The following is an 18248-nucleotide window of genomic DNA, read 5'->3' as shown; positions in this document are numbered from 1 at the left end:
GAGTCCATTGACGGATGAATAAGGAAGGTTTTATATTTATATATATATATATATATATATATATATATATATATATATATATACGATACTATTCAGAAATAAAAGAAAAAAATCTTGCCACTTGCAACAACACAGATGGACCTAGAGGGCACTATGCTAAGCAAAATCAGTCAGACAAAGACAAACACTATATGATTTTGCTTATATGCAGAATTAAAGCAAAACAAAACAAAAATCAAGCTTATAGATATAGAGAACAGATTGATGGTTATCACTGGAAGCATTGGGGGGGAGGGCCAAATAGGTGAAGGGAGTCAAAAGGTACATACAAAAGAATAAGTAAGTCATGGGAATATAATGTACAGCGTAGTGACTACATGGTACTGCATATTTGAACGCTGCAAACAGATATCTTAAAAGTCCTCATCACAAGGAAAAAAAAATTTGTTACTAGGTATGCTGATGAATGTTAACTAGAATCATTGTAATGACCATTTCACAATATATACAAATATCAAATCATTATGATGCATACCTGAAATTAGTAGAATGTTATATATGAGTTATACCTCGACAAACAAAAAGGATTTTGAAGGATGAGACACAACTATAAAGGCAGGGAACAAAGCTCTTTCAGTACTCAGGCTATAGTGAACATCAGTGGTTCCTGAATTGAAGCAGGCTTAAGAATTTACCCATGTCATTTGTTAAAATGCAGATGTCCAGGCCAGACTGATGGTATTCTGACTGAGAAGCTAGCTGGAGCACAGCAGTTAGGCATCTGTATTTTTATCAAGTACCCCCAGGTAATTTTGATAGAAGAGGAAGTCTGGATAGAGTAAATTGAAAAACACTGGTCTATAATGTAAAAAAAGGAATAAAATATTTGGCAGTTCTCCAGTTGATCTTGTCAATAAAAAACAATCACACCGGTTAACAAAGACTTGGAATTTGGATTTATGCTGTGTTACTGTGTATTGTCTATACTGCTTTTATTGTAGAAACAGCTATAGCAATAAGGAAATACAATATCATGTCTTCCAGAAAGCCCATTCTTATATGAACTTTGTCTACATTATTAGAAAAATAGACATTTTCAATAAATAGCACCATTTTTATATTCAGGAAAGAATGAAGTAATTTCTACTTTGTGAGAAAAAAAGCCAAACAGAAATTTACATAATGTAGTACACCAGACTGAAGGAGGCTACAGAAAAAAATATTAAATGTTCCATTTGTTTTTCAATAATTCAAGTCAGAGAGAATAGAAAAAATACATATAAAGGTCAATAAAAATTATTTTATAGAATACATGTATATTTATATTACTTGAGGAAAAAATATAAAACCTAAGACAAATGAATACTAACTTATGTGTTTCTAGAACAATGATTTGTAAATATTTGCTTTTATCTGACAACTTTATCAATATGTCTATTAGCTTTCAAGCTATTAAGCTTTGACAAGATACAGACTAATTGAAGAAATATGACTATTGGAAAAATATCTAGAAGCTTCCATTAATTCTTTCTTACATGCTTACTAAAATCAGGCAGATGAACACACTAGACGGGAAAGCTGCCTGCTGATAAGAAACTCGTTCTTTGTTTTAGGTGACGCCCAAAGTACATTACTTATGAAATATATGATGTCAAAAGAAAAGCATTCTAGAATCAAAAATTACTTTCAGGCTGGAAAAAGAGATTTAAATAGTATAAACTACATTAAATCATCTGGGTATTTGCTAAAATTCAATGCAGAGAAATATTAAGTCCTTGAGTCATTCAGTCTGAGAAAAGCAAGAATACGTCAAAAATATAGCTGGGCTGCAAATTAAACCTGAACATTTTTGTTTGTTAGTGTGCTAAAATATAAACTCATGTGGTTTATTTTTAGATACGATTTTTTTTTTTTGGTCTAGTAAGTACTGTTCTTTAACATTGTTTTTTGAAACTTATCCAAAAAGTAATCAACATTTCTGTAAGCCCTTTATGGAAGATAAAAAACAACTTGAAATATACCTTGAGACTATCTAAGATTAAATAAAATATTCAGAAACCTCAAAACATTTTCTTCTCTGGTCTCTTCCATCATAAGGTTTATTAAAGAGTCCTGGGAGTTTCAATTTACTGACTTGAGATGTAGACTTTACAGACTTATTCAGAGTGATTTATGAATATGCCTGTGAAGGGACATAACCATTCCTATCCTAATCAGGCTCTTTTATTTGCTTTTCTTAGAAAAATACTAAAAGGAATTCCCAAAGGGATCAATTGAAGAATTTCTGAAATCCAAAAAGGATAAGGGTGGGGTGCATGTTCTATTTAAAGTTTTTAATTAAAAATTATTGCTATGGACTGAGTTGAGTGCCCTTAGAATTCTATACGGAAGTCCTTAACCCCCTCAATATGACAGTATTGGAGACAGGGCCTTTCAGGAGGTAATTAATGTTAAATAAAGTCATAAGGATGGGATCCTCATCCAATAGACTACTGTCCTTATATGAGAGGAAAAAGACATTAGGGGTGGGACAGCACAGAAAAGGCCATGAGAGGACATAGTAAGAAGGTAGCTATCCGAGGCAAGCCAAGGAGAGAGACTTCAGGATAAAGTAGACCTGCTGACACCTTGGTCTTGGACTTTAGCCTTGAGAACTATGAAAAAATAAATATCTATTCTTTAAGTCATGAAGTCTGTGGTAGTTTATATGGGAACCTTATACAACTATGTTATGTATATAATGTACATGTCATATATGTGAGTTATAAAGTATAACAAATGCCCATGTACCATCCCTCAAACACACTACCTCAGAGAGCATCACTGTTTTAAATTTTCTATTCATCATTCCTTTGCTTTGAAAAAAAAAAGTTTTGGTATCGCATATTTAGGGATCTCAAAACAATATATTTTGTTCATTGGTCAAGCTGTCTAACCCTCTGCCAATATCACACTTTCTTCAGTTCTCAACAGAACAAATTCATTTACCTTATTCTTCTATAGGAGTGTGTTGGCTCTTCTAGGCTCTTTGCTTTCCCAATAAAATTTAGACCCAAATAGAGTTCCTCAAACACCGTTAGGATTTTTCACTGGAATCACATTGACCTATAAACCAATTTGAAAAAAAAAACTGACATCTTGTCTATATTTAATCAAATATATTAGTGCAACCTCCATTTAGACTTTAATGTTCCTCAATAAAGTTTATAGTTTTTTTCATAAAGATCTTGTACACTATTATTTCTTTGTATTTTACATCTTTATGGATGTAGTAAATAGTATCTTTTCTAACTTTTTAAATATTAGAAATGCAGTTTATAATTGTACATTGATTTTATAATCAGTCTCCTTGCTAAACTTTCATTATATTTCTATAATGAGTTTACCCGTTAATTATTTTGAGTTTTCTATGTAGACAGCATGCCATCTACAAACGAATGTAGTTTAATTTCTTCCTTTCCAAATGGTTATACTTGATATTTCTTTTCTGTTCTTGTTGTGAGGACTCTGACCTCCACTACAATTTTAAATGGACTTATTCCAATTTTAAAGTAAATGTCTCAAGTATTTTTTTGTTAAAAATGATATTTGCTGCATATTCTTGACAGATACCCTTAATCAAGCTAGGGAATCTTCGCTTCTTTTCCAGTTTTGCTAAGAGGTTTTTTTTTACCCTTCCATGAATAAGTTAACTGTAATTAAAAAAAAAAAACCTATCAATGCATTACTAGGTATTTATCCAAAGGACACAAAAATGGTGATTTGAAGGGATATATACATCCTGATGTTTATAGCAGCACTAACAACAGCAGCCAAATTATAGAAGAGTCCCAATGTCCTCTGACTGATGAATGGATAAAGGTGTGGTACACCACACACACACACACACACACACACACACACACACACACACACAGGAATATTACTCAGCCATCAAAAGTATGAAATTTTGCCATTTGTAACAACATGGATGGAACTAGAGTGTATTATGTTAAATGAAATAAGTCATTTACTGGAATGACATATATGATTGTATGATTTCACTCATAGTGGAAGTTAAGAAACAAGACAGATGAACATAAGAAAAGGGAAGGAAAAATAAAATAAGATAAAAACAGAGGGAGGAAAACCATAAGAAACTCTTAAAGACCGAGAACAAACTGAGGGTTGATGGAGGTAAGAAGGGTGTGGTGGTGGGCTAAATGGGTGATGGGTGCTAAGAAAAGCACTTGTAATGAGCACTGGGTATTATATATAAACGATGAATCACTAAATTTTACTCCTGAAACCAATACTACATTATATGTTAAAATCTATTGAGATGACCATGTTTTTTCTCCTTTAATTCGCTATGCTAAATGATATGTATAGATTCTACCTTCTGCCACCAAACCATACTTGCATTCTTTATTCTTTTGATGCCCTTCTTGATCACGGTTGTATTTTCCTTTTTTTTTTTTTTTTTAACACATTGTTATATTCTGCTTGCTAAAGTTTTGTGTAGGATTTGATATTAACTTCCATAAATGAGAATGAATTGTATTTTTCCTTCCTCTTGCTCTTTTTGTTTGGTTTGGTTATTAAGGTTTTGATATAGATGTATGTAGTTGAGCTTGGGGATAATTCCTTCTTTTTTTCTCTTCCATTAAAGCATGTAAATTTGAAATATCAGAGGATATTTGACCATTACCAGGTCAGTTGTAATGATATGAGGCTTGTGTACGTGTTTAATGAGAAGGTTTTAACAAAATATTTAATTATTTAATGGTTATGGGAATACTTCTGATTTCAATTTTTTTTGGAGTCACTTCTGGATAAGGTATCCTCTCATCTTTTATTTTATTTTATTATCATTACTTATTTTTTTACATCCTTTCATCTTTTAAATTTCTACTTGATCTGTAAGTATTTTTTTACTCATAATATTGTTTATTTCAGATTTTTCTCCTTAATTTTAAACTGATTAAACTTCCAGAGGTATATCTATTTTGTAGGTATTTAAAAAAAAAGCAATTTCAGGCTTTGTTGATCCTACCTGCTAAATGTATGTTTTCCTTTCATTAATTTCTGCTCTTTGTTATCTCATACTTATTTTTTTTTAAAGATGTTCATTTTCTAACTCATTAAATTGGAAGCCTACATCATGAAATTTCAGCCTCCCTCTCTTTTTAATGTAAGCATTTAAGGTTATGTATCCTATAAATTTGGTATGTTTAATTTTTGTCTAGTTAAAAGGATGCTATTTTTTGTTCATAGTTATTCTTTTTTAAAACAAATTTCCAAATGCATAATCATTTAAAAATTTTTCTTTTTGTTATTGACTTTTATGTCAGAAGATGTGGTCTGTAAGACAATTCTTTGAAATGTACTGACTTTTTGTGCTAAAAATATAGTCTATTTTTGTAAGTGGTTAATCATTTAAGAATGCATATTCTCTATTGTATGCAGTTATATGTAGACAAATGTACATTAAAATTTATTATTATATTGATAAATTTCTGCCTTTAATTTTACAGAATTTAATATATTTTGAGGCTAAGTTATGTGTATGCAGGCTTAATATTGTTACTTTTTCTAGTGAACTGAACCTTTTATTATTATGTAGTAAGTTCTCATCTCTAGTCATACTTGTTCAATTAAAATTGATACCCTAATTTTTGTTCATTTGGTGTTTGCCCAGGATAACTTTTTACTATTCTTATATTTTCAACCATTTCATGTCATTATGTTTTCAGAGTGCCACTAAGTGTAATCGCTTATTTATTTATTTATTTATTTATTTATTTATTTATTTATTTATGATAGTCACATAGAGAGCGAGAGAGAGAGAGGCAGACACATAGGCAGAGGGAGAAGCAGGCTCCATGCACTGGGAGCCTGACATGGGACTCGATCCCGGGTCTCCAGGATCGTGCCCTGGACCAAAGGCAGGCGCCAAACCGCTATGCCACCCAGGGATCCCTGCCAATGTATTTAGGTTTGTTTTGAGTATCTTACCCTTTGCTTTTCATTTGTCCCACTTCTCCTACACTTAAAAATGAAAAGCTCTCTTTTTGCCTTAAAAAATGAACTGGAAAAGTTTCTATTTGTTTGAAACTTACTCCATTTTCTCCTTTTTATATGATTGGATGTCATATACTCCTTTTCTACCCCTTGATTGGGCTACTTTATAAATTTTACTCTGCACTGATAATCCCTGCTGAATTTTTCTAGTTCTTTCTAATAACCTGTGTAGCCAATTCCCCATATTAAATTGTCCCTTTAAGATAAGTGGAATAGTTTCTATTTAATTCACTAAATACTGACCAATATATCAATTTATTAAAGATTTCTTTGTCATTGGCAATTCCACTTTTGTAAGTTCAATTCTGCCAGTTTATTTTTTTTAAACATTTCAAATTTGTTTTTATATATTCTATATCAGCTAATTGCAATACCTTTTAATCCTGGGCAGGGTGGAGGCTACATCTGCAATTTGTCTTTTCTGCTCTCGCTTATTTTCTTATGTGTTTGCTGGATTTTGATTATGAACTCCTATTTGGTTGATATGATCTGTAAACAAAACAAAACAAGAGGAAAAAACTCCCATCTTAAGTGAGAATTATTTCTTCTAACTTCTCTGTCTTGCTAGTGTCCTTTAGTTTTCTTCTGGATTAGGTGTTATTATTCTCATTTACCATTAAGAAGACCCCAATCTGCAATGTGTTTATAGCTTATACTTCAGCTTCAGTCTAAGTTTTTTTCTTCGTTAAGATTTTATTTCTACCTGTGGAACTTAGCAATGAGATAACATTAAGTTTCATGCAGGATCTGATTATTTTGTATTAAGGCAGCTCTTCAGAGTAATGTTACATTGTTAAAAATAGATGTCTTCATACTGATTTTCTACTTATTCCACTTCTGTGCTATTTGAATATTTTCAAATTCGTGTTATTTTTATAATAAAAACTCTGGTTCCTAAAAAACTTTCAGAGTTCAATGAAGTCTTTAGCAAAAATATACTACATTATTTTTTCCAATTAGATATTTCATTTTAACATAACAAATAATGTATTAATATCATTTTCTTATGTTTAATATTTTTATATGTTGTACCTCAATTTCTCTAAGTCCTTTTCATTTGGAACGATAATACATAAAATTTAAATCTCACAAATATTAAAAGTAGGAAGATATAAGCCACAAAATATTTACTTTCCAAATAGAACAATGGATAGCCAATAAATATATATATGTAACTACCTAACCATAAATTTGTAAATAAGTATTTTTCATATATATATATACTAATTTACAAATATATATGAAAAAATATGTATTTTTAAATATCTAAGCTATACCAAATTCTAAGTGAATTTTAATTAGAATAATGGACACTATGAAGATGCATTACAATAAAGCTAGCCAAAATTAATAAATAAAAATGTATTGATTAGAATTAGTGAGTTATTCCAAGATAATATAAGATAAACATTTTTCTCTCTCTTTTTTAATAATAGAAAAACCTTAAGTATTTCTGGTAAGGAAGAAAGTTCTCTCTAACACAGCTGGAGAGCTATTTATGATATAGTATAAAAACTGAAACTACACTGATAAAAAGCTGAATTATTTATTCTACTTAGAAGCAATATGAAAAGAAATTTAATCATGCCCTCATACTTGCAAAGTTATAACTTATTAAGCTGTAAAAGAAATGCTTAATGTAAGGAAATTAGATACTACTCTTCAATTTTGGAAAGGTATGCTCCTAAACTCTGAAAACAGGTTAGCAATTTTGGAGGTTAATTTGAAAAAGTAGCAATATGATTCAGGTCAACTTTGAAATTTATCAAGAAACCAAAGGTTATTAAACTGATTTTTTACTATTTTATCTTTGCTTAGAATAATTAAGGATTAATATATAAACCATTTCACTCACATAAACACTCATTTTTTTAAGGAATGAAAATATATATAAGTTAATGAATACTGTACAATGCATTAAAAGAAAAAGACAATTTATATGGCTGATCTCTGGTTCCTTGAAATGTTCTGAATTACAAAAGGAAATGCAGAAAGATTTTTAAAAGAGGGTTTCAAGGCTCAACCCCAAATCCTGACTACATAATAGATAATTTCTATATTGTGGGAACATCTTTTCAAGTAAATTTAATGTAATGACAAAATGGATACTTTTATTTCATTTGTTCATATGATAACCTTAAGAAATATGTACTCAATTCACCAAATTTATGAAGCACAAAGTTTAAATTCAAACTATAACCCAACTTTTCTTTCCCTCCCTCCCTCCCTCCCTCCCTCCCTTCCTTCTTCCCTTCCTTCCTTCCTATAGGTACCCACTGTCAAGACTATCCTTGGAGAAGGGAGAGGACACAAAATATGCTGACAGAATGGGAAGAAACAAAGCAAAAGGGAAGTACTGGAGGAAGCAACTGAATTACTAGAGGCTTACATGAAGACATAGTTTTTCAATCTCCTTTTTAGATTTATATAATTTCATACATTTTGAAAAAAGAATTTAGAGGAAGCAGTGAGAGACATATAATTACAAATTCAATGGTCAGACTCTAAGACATGGAGAAAAAGTAGTCAAGGATGGCATCTATTTATTTGCATGAATTGTAAGCAAAGACATAGTTGCATCTTAGTGGCTTTCAACTGGCAATGACTTAGTAGCCTAGAGAACATCTGTCAATGTCTGAAGACAATTTTGATTATCATTATGGGTGTGTGGGTGTGTGTGTGTATATGTGTGTGTACACACACTTGCAAGCATGCTACTGGCATCTAGTGGGAAGAGGACAGAGATGCTGCTCACATCCTACAATGTACAGGAAATCCCCCTATAACAAAGAATTGTCCATTCCAAAATGTCAGCAGAGCTGAGGGTGAGAAACCCTGCCTTATTATATAATTGCAGATGTACTTCTCTCTTTCAGTTCAAGTATGAATGATGGTTAGAGGAGCTAACATTTGGTAGAAGTGACTCACTAAGAAAATAATTTAGGTGCTTACTGAAGGCAAAAATTGGGATAAATTTCCCAGAGAAAGACAATGACCTGTACCTGACCCCTAGAAATTTTAAATGATGCAATGAAGACTTAAGAGAAAAATTAATCTAGTAAACTATTATCTCTGGACATTGGTTACCTATGGTTTTGAATGCTTTTCTTACTTAGGCATACTTTGTCTTATTGTGCTTTGTAGATACTGCGCTTTTTACAAATTGAAGGTTTGTGGCAATCCTATATTGAGCAAGTCTATCAGCACCATTTTTTTTTCCAACAGCATTTGCTGTTATGCGTGTTCTGACTGTTGTACTGACTGCCTGTCCTTTTATCTCTCTCCCTCTCCTCAGGCCTCCCTATTCCCTGAGATACAATAATATTAAATTAGGCCCATGAATAACCCTACAATGGCGTCTAAGTACTCAAACGAACAAAAGAGTCAGTTGATGTGACAAACTTCATTGTTTCATTTTAAGAAATTGCCATAGCTATCTCACCCCCAGCAACCACCACCTTAATCAGTCAGTAGCCCTCGATATCAGGACAAGACCTTCTACCAGCAAAATGATTACAACTTGCTGAGAGCTCAGATGATGGATAGCATTTTTTAGACATAAAGTATTGTTAATTAAGGTGTGTACAGTGTTTTTTCTGTACAGAATGTTATTGCACACCTAATAAATCATAGTGTAGTATAAATACAACTTTTACATGCATTGGGAAACAAAAAAAATCATTTGACTCAGCTTATTGTAATATTTGTTTTATTGTGGTGATCTGGAACTAAACTGGAAATATCTCTGAGGTATGTCTGTATTTTATTAACTTTCTACAGTATGAATCTAGTTTTTTTTTTTTTTTTTTAAGATTTTATTTATTTATTCATGAGAGACACAGAGAGAGAGGCAGAGACACAGACAGAGGGAGAAGCAGGCTCCCTGCAGGGGGCATGACATGGGACTTGATCCCAGGACCCCCGGATCATGACCTGAGGCAAAGGCAGCTGCTCAATCACTGAGCCACCCAGGTGCCCCTGATTCCAGTTTTTGTAAGGCAGGAATCAGAAAACTAGAATTCCCAGACTGTCTTACAGCAAGGTAAATAAATACCTTAGGTTCCAGCAATCGAATTCAGAGTGTGGCTTGCAACTAGAAGCAAGCAACCTGAGGATGCAACTCCTCTTGGAGAACTTGATTTGCTGGTGGCGATATCAGGTTCTTTGTGGATGACAGTTGCGTTCAGACTGATGCATCTTAAGTGCTTGGTGCCAATGCAAAGTGCTACAAGAGCTTCTACAATATGCTTTTACAATGTTACTGACTGGGTAACTTCAGCTCTGCTCTCTGGTCCTGCGGGAGTCTATTAGCTACCCAATTAATAACTTTCAGCATGTCTTCTTTATTGTTAAAATGGCCAGAGAGGATTATATTATATGTAATAAGGAATCTTGACTGATACAAAAATGGATGGTTTAAAAAGATTTCTTTCCTAAACTCCTTAGCTGCTAATAAAATTACTGAAGTATCAGCAGTAAGCCTAAGACATGCTATTAAACTATGGTGTTTTGGATCTGGTGCTTACAATATTCTCATTAATAACATGTATAATACTTTGGAAATAATGCTAAAATAAAAATCCAAGGCTATGGCATTCAGGGTCAATATTTAACATAATATTTATATGCAGCAGGCATTATATAATGGTAGCTTAGATGTTACTTTGAATTCAAAATAAATTCATTATATTGGAACAGTGATCAAGTATTCAAAATAGTTTTGTTTTCTAGTACATCTGCCTGAGAGATCATCTTCTTCAGTATCCCAACATCCTGAGAGGATGTACTACTCTGTCTTCCATACATCAATTTCAGGGCAAGGGAACAGACTGGTCACCTTTAGGCTCTCCTACCATAGGAAAACACTAAAATGGAAGGTCACTAGGGGCTAAGCCTTCATTTTCTTCTCTTTAATATCATTTTAAATTTTAGGTTTCACTTAAAAAGTTTTCAATCGGTACTTGCTAAGTGTAATTTATGGAGGTTAAAAAAGTAAAATAAAAATAAGACACCTTACTAAGACTCATAAAAAGAAATACAGAACCTGCTATCATATTGCAGGTTCTCCAAGAGACTTTTACAACGTAAATGGTAAGATGATTGAGGGTTATTAAATACCTACATACACATTCAGAATTGTTCTATCTGACTTTGTAATAAAAAAATACAGGAACACATGCAGGTTTATGTGTGTAAACACACTCACATATACAAAGATTCTTATTTTTGTGCAACAGGTAAACAGGCCCGTGTGCTATGTACTAAGCTTTACAACATTCTGGTGTGGCATACTAGCATCTAATAAGGTTTTCCGACATAATCAAATATTTCAGTATATTTTGTCAGTAAGGTAATCAGCTGAACCTAGATTCAACATTCAAAAGGAATTTGTGCACTGAAAAAGGAGAGTGCGGACGAAAGCCGCAAAATCAATAATAGTATTACCAATAATTCTAATCGGTACTATAAAAAGATTGAATCACCTGATGACTACTGTATTTTATTTGGTTCATATTTTCATTAAGGATCTTCCAGTAAATGTAACTGGTTTGAGGTCCCCCCCCAAAAGGGACTTGCATTTAGATGGAAGCTTATCCATCTAATTCAGCCAGCATCAATATTTATATAATATCAATACTGTTTGAGATTTTTCAAATCTTTTTTTTTTAATTTTTGCTATTTTATTTATTTATGATAGTCACAGAGAGAGAGACAGAGAGAGAAAGAGAGAGAGGGAGAGAGAGACACAGGCAGAGGGAGAAGCAGGCTCCATGCACCGGGAGCCTGATGTGGGATTCGATCCCAGGTCTCCAGGATCGCGCCCTGGGCCAAAGGCAGGCGCCAACCCGCTGCGCCACCCAGGGATCCCAGATTTTTCAAATCTTAAAGGTTCTAACACACGATGATCCAGAAAGTCTTATGGTTTATCAATTATTGGAAAGATAATGGATGTAAAGTATAATAAAGGAAAGCAAAAATGGCACTTGTATAGCCTCTCTTTTTAAAAACAAATAAAGAAGAACATGTTTGTATTTTTCCCATATTAGATATAAGTCACCAAGGATCACTACTACATTAGGTCATTATCTGGTTATTCAATATGTACTTTTCACTGTTATGAAATACTACCAATGAGGAAGAGCTATTATAGCCTGAATTGACTGAAATCTACCAAAGTCATGCGTAGAAAAAAAAAATAAACAAAAAAATCTGATCAAAGATACTATCTCTTGAAAAAAGATTTAGTTGAAAGATGGTTTCTACAAAGACTGGATTCTTCAAATATATGACCTTTCCTTATGTTTTCACACATACTTTTGAAAATGTTTTTTTTTCCATGAATAAAGATGTTAGTTGAAACATAAGGATACTATCTCTTCTGCTCCCTGAAAAATTTATATATATACATATATGTATGAAAGTATTTATTTATTATTATTTTTAAAGTAATCCAATGTGGGGCTTGAACTCACGACCCTGAGATCAAGTGTTCCAGGCTCTACTGACTGAGACACACAGGCACCCTTGCTCCCTCAAAAATTTGAGCCTATTAAAAAAAGTAGGTCTGCTTGTTTTCTTATGATATCATAGAACTAATTTTCAGTGTTCACTAAAGTTTGTTTTTACCAAAGTTAAAATTTAATTTTGTATCTATATCAACATATAATTCTTTTAAAAATTAGGTAAGGACTATATCCAGCTAAACTATGTGTTTATTCCAGTATGCAACTACAGGAGGTCTTCATTACACTCGAGAGAGCTAATTAGAACAACTGCTCAAAGGCTAAACTGCTGTTCCTCAGTTACCCTGCTAGCAGAGCTGCTGGAGATTGGTGGCAGAACTGTAGGAAACGATAATGGCTGCCCAACCTCTCTACTGCAAGTACCAGTGACTTTCCACTAAGTCTTTTTGCATCCATCAAACTCCTCAAACTTCTTGAGCCCACTATATCTTCTTTTGTTACCCACTCCACTTGAGTTCATGTTCTCTTGGCTCACCTTTCTTACCTTTCATCTTAATTTCTGTGTTCCCACTTTTTCTTGTGTTTAAAAATCTCTCCCTATGTTTAAGGTTGTTTCTAAATTCATAATTGCTACTTTCCAGAAACACTGCAAAATAATACTTTTCTACTGGTGATGATTCACATTATAATAATGATTTACTGGTCTCCACACCCAAGGATGAAGGTAATGATCCAACAATATTAGTAGGCCATGAGTTGGAGTTGGCTATTTAGTAGTAAAGGATGGGATTTTCATTAATGAAGCCATATTATTCTCCCTGGGTACCTCAGAAAGCCAATGGTATGTATGAGTGGTATGGCCTGAATTGATATAAACCAGTTAACTAGAAAGAGCCTAATAATCAGAAGTAAGGCAAATATTTTTTAGGAAAAAAAGTCCACTATTAACATTTTATTTTATTTTAAAAGATTTTATTTATTTATTCATGAGAGACAGGGAGAGAGGCAGAGACACAGGCAGAGAGATAAGCAGGCTCCATGCAGGGAGCCCGATGTGGGACTCGATCCCAGGACCCCGGGATCACACTCTGAGCTGAATGCAGATGCTCAACCACTGAGCCATCCAGGCATCCCTTCACTATTAACATTTTAGATATTTAACACAAATGACAAGATTTGTTCTAACACTTAGCGTATCACAGATACTCAATAAATTGTTAGTGTTAATGAGACTACTGCTTATCTTGAAATATGCTGATTTGGATCACAAAATTCATCTCATATATTTTTAATCCCATCTTTGGTAATCAAAATCACTGATTTCCAAAACTACTCAGTATAAGTTAGGAACTCTTACTACATACCCTGATAACACATTGTACTACTTTTATCACATTTATTATACTGCATTGTAATGGTTCAGAGTTTGCTTGTAGTAAGCAACTTGAGAATGGGGACATATCTCTTATGCTTGCAACTTTAATCCAATCAAAGTACTTAGCATGAATGTATATGATTTATTCTGAATGAATAAATGAATGAATGAATGAATGATTGAATAGAAGCCAAAGCAGCTTTTTTTTTTTTTTAAACAGGGCATTCAATCACTAGCAAATTTAATACATTCATTTTTTTAAATAGAAAGGTCACTAGATGAATGAGAGTCTTAAGAGACTCTTAATACTGGCATTATGAAGAAAAAAAATGCTGGGGGAAAAAATACTTTTACATACCCAATTGAGCTATTTCTTTGTATCCAAACCAGTTAGGAGATTAGAGGACCAAAAATGGCCTTTGTAGGAAATGTAAGAAGATGATAAAATCATCTGAAGTGACATAGACCTTACCTTGAGATTCTGTGTCTTTCTTTCCCACTCTGAATTACGAATTTCTTACTAAAAGATCAGACAATTTAGAGAAGCTTTAGCAAAATTTTGAAAATCTTAGAGTTCTGGAATTAACCTAGTATTTATAGCCTAGCTTCCTAGAGCATTTTTTCCCTCCATCTGCTGGTTGTTGATATCGTATAACCTCATATTCAGATTGCAGAAACACAGCAAGAATGGGTTTCTCTTTTTTAATATATTGCAATAAAATTCTGGCTTCAAATCTTGGTGTGAGACACTCACTAAAAAAATCTGAATGAAAGAAAAGTAGGTCAGTATTGGAGCTGAATCCTTTCTTATGTAAATAAGAGCTCCAAGATTTAATTCTATAAAATAATTTTACATGATGCCACATGACCATTTTCTCAAATAAGTTATACAGTCATTAAAAGGGCAAAAGTATTATTGACATGTTTTATATAATACATTTTGAATGGAGACTATAAAGTTCTTAATGGAATTAAAAAAAAGAAACTAAAATAAAAACCTAGTTTATTTGCTGAAATACTTATACATTTTACCTTTCCTTAGAAAGTTATTAAATTTTCTGTGAGGAAACAATCCTTCATCTCTTTTAATATTTACAATGTTAAGAGTTATAATATTCTTTCTTACAGAGAAGCATCAAAACAATTTTAAAAGCCTGCTTCAGGGGTGCCTGGCTGTCTCAGTCGGGAGAGCATGTGACTCTTGATCTTGGGGTCATGAGTTTGGGCCCCATGTTGGCTGTAGAGATTACTTAAATAAATAAAAAACTAAAAACAAACAACCCTCCCCCCACTTCAAACATACATATCCATGCATACTTAGTCCTTCTTAGTTTGCCTCTTACTTAGATTTTTAAAAAGATTTTATTTATTTATTCATGAGAGACATAGAGAGGCAGAGACACAGGCAGAGGGAGAAGCAGGCTCCATGCAGGGAGCCCTATGCAGGATTTAATCCCAGGATCCCAGGATCACGACCAGAGCCAAAGGTAGACACTCAACCATTGAGCCATCCAGGTGCCCCATCTTTTACTTAGATTTTTGCTTTTGGTTTAGACTCGTGTATTCAAAAATTAATCAGGTGATATCTGAATCTATGACAGTCTTTGCCTGTTGATTGTCTACTAAATGGTAAATAACTTAAAAAAATTTAAACTAAAGTACAATTTAGTCCTCTGGATTTTTCTTTGACTTGCCAACTCTCAAGGTCAAGCAACTAGTAAGTAATATTTGACTCCTGAACAGAAAACAAATATTAATTTGTTTATGAAGACTATATATCTTATGAATACAAAGAGGACAGAATTTGAGAAAGTAAAATTATGTTTTATGTCTATATATATAAGTACATACATAATGTGTGCAAATAACATACATACTATAAATATATATTAGTGCCCAGTGAAAAAATTGTTATGCACTCAAAATATTAAAAATTGAGATTATTTTAATAATTATCCCACTTTAGAAATAAAATATATTGTAACACTTTATGACAGAGTAAGTATCAAAAACTAGGCAATTTCTTAATAGAAAGTCTTTTAAAAAAACATGTTTCTCAATTCAATACATAATCTATCACCTTTATAGAGTGGTGACAATGATTTATTATAAACTCTAGAGGGCAAGAAAGGTTCCTGGACAAAGCTTTTGTTATACTTAAATTAGCCAGGTAAAGTGGGGCATGAAGAATAAGTAAATGTGTGGCAGGTGGGCTGGAGGTTGGGGAGAGAATAGAGGTAGTGGTTTTATGTGTGTCTTGAAATCGCTGCCTATTGTACATTCTCTAAAGTGCATTCACTTAAAATATTAATACTCTGAATTCATATGGTACATTTAACATAAAGAGTTTAACATGTTCACAAGTATACTATCAATGACCTTTTCTTGAAGGAGGAAGATTATTAATCATCATGTTAACTTTGCTTCATAATTTTATCAATTTGGACAAAGAGCAAGGAATATATCTGGCCTTTTTCCTTATATACTTGGAACAACTGACCGATTATACTGAAGTTAGGTTTTAACTCTTGGGGGTGGGGGGCATACTCAAACTCAAGAAAAGTGTTTCAACTTTTTATTTCAGTGTAAGACAAACTTAGAGAAATGTTGCAAGAATAGGATGAGTAACTCTAGAAACTTCATCCAGATTCCTTGATTGTTTACATTTTGCCCCATTTGCTTTATCATCTAAGTATCTAATTTCTTCTTTTGAAAGTAAATTGGAACAATATGCCAATTCACCTCTAAAAATTTCGGTAAGCACTTCCTTTGGACATGGATATTCTTTTACATAACAACAGTATAATTTTTGAAATTAAGAAATTTAATATATCCAATCCAGAGTCCATACTCAATTTTCAGTAATTGTCCTGTAATGCCCTTTGTAGCATTTTGTACTTGCTTTTTTAAACCTATGGGCCACGATCCAAAACATTATCACACATTACATGCAGCCGATTAAATCTCCTTAGATTTTAAAGAGATTTTTAAAGCTGATAAATCCATCTTAAAAATGGAAACTTCTCTGCCTTTGTCTTGTTGATCTTGACATTTTTGAAGAACACAGGCCAATTATTTTAATGTTTAGTGTTCCTCATTTTGGGTTTATCTGATGTTTCCTCTTGATTAGCTTTAGGTTATGCATCTTGGTGGGAATACTATAAGAGGCAATACTTTTTCCTTTTCAAGCACATCCTATCAGGAAGCACGTGAAATGTTAGTTTAATCCAATATGGGTGGTTTTGATTAGTTTGTTGATGGGATGTCCCCAGTCTCTCCAGTGTCAAATTACTATTTTTTTATAATTAAAAAGTGATTCGTGGGAAAATATTTTGAAATTGTTTTATATAAAATTTAGCCCACTAATTGTAGCATCTGTTGATGATTTTCTAACCCCATTACCCCTTATATTAGTTGGCATAAGGAAGAGCTTTTCTTCTCTCTTTAATTGATTTATCCACTTACATTAGTATGGGCTGATGGATTCTTATTTTATTTAAGATGTAGTAATTCATTATTATCATTATTTATTTTGCTGTTCAAATTGTCTTAGATTTGGCCAGTGAGCATTTCTTCAAGCTGACTTCTACTCCAAATATTTTTGCAAGTAAATTTTTCTTGAAAAACTCCCATATTTCACTCTATCCCTAAAGATATAAAATATTCTTCCATCAGTGTTTCTTTTTTCAGAGCAGAAAGTTACTATAATGTCAAATTCAAAAATGTTCTGGAAGAACATACTAAGGATATGATACTGACGATTACTAAATTAAGTGATGAAAGCAACTGTGCTCCTATTTTGGAAAAGCTATTTCTTCTTTCGCTATTATTTCCTTAGAGTTGTAACGTATGCAAATTTTTAAAGTAAAAAATAATATGCACATGATTTTAGAGTATTTTTTCTAGAAACCATAAAGACTAACGCTATAGTAACGACTTTAACAATCTTTAATACTCTACCCTAAATACTGTAAAGTCATACATATATTATTTTTAATTAATTAAAAACATCTAACTAAATGTGGAGTTGTTATTAGAAAATGCTGCAACCTAAGACATTTTTCAAATAACACTGGTCCTTCACAAGCACACAGGTGGTTATAAATGCACATCTTCTTTTTCTTTTAAGGATTAAAAATGTAAATAGATAATTTAAAATCATTGAATATAACATCTCAGAATTACAAGGAAGTCTGAAATATATTCAGTCCTATAGTTCCCACACTATGCTCTGAAGATCACTTAATATACATAGTATAGATATAGGGTAACACAGAAAACTTTAATACTATATCCATCTTTTGGAAATTCACAATACACATTAATATAGTATGAAAATTTGCTTA

The 18248-nt window shown here is 32.5% G+C and overlaps 1 protein-coding gene across 18 annotated transcripts in view; it reads right to left on the bottom strand.

The window, feature by feature from the left end:
- The window catches only part of MBD5 (methyl-CpG binding domain protein 5), a 432006-nt gene that overhangs the window by 104073 nt on the left and 309685 nt on the right, over positions 1 to 18248 (bottom strand). For 2 of the 18 annotated variants that reach the window (XM_072757703.1, XM_072757693.1), the window contains exons 5-6: positions 6438 to 6552; positions 2989 to 3105 (exon numbers count right to left, since the gene is read on the bottom strand). The exons of 11 other annotated variants lie outside the window; for them this stretch is intronic. The gene's annotated coding sequence lies outside the window, so the exon portion shown is untranslated. Of the gene's footprint in view, positions 1 to 2988; positions 3106 to 6437; positions 6553 to 18248 lie in introns of those variants that run through there. 5 more of the 18 variants (XM_072757694.1, XM_072757707.1, XM_072757697.1 and 2 more) reach the window with 3 other exon arrangements.

Source organism: Vulpes vulpes, chromosome 5, assembly GCF_048418805.1.
Source record: "Vulpes vulpes isolate BD-2025 chromosome 5, VulVul3, whole genome shotgun sequence".
Lineage (NCBI taxonomy): Eukaryota > Metazoa > Chordata > Mammalia > Carnivora > Canidae > Vulpes > Vulpes vulpes.
The sequence above is the reverse complement of the archived record's forward strand: the minus strand, read 5'-3'. Positions and strand labels throughout refer to the sequence as shown.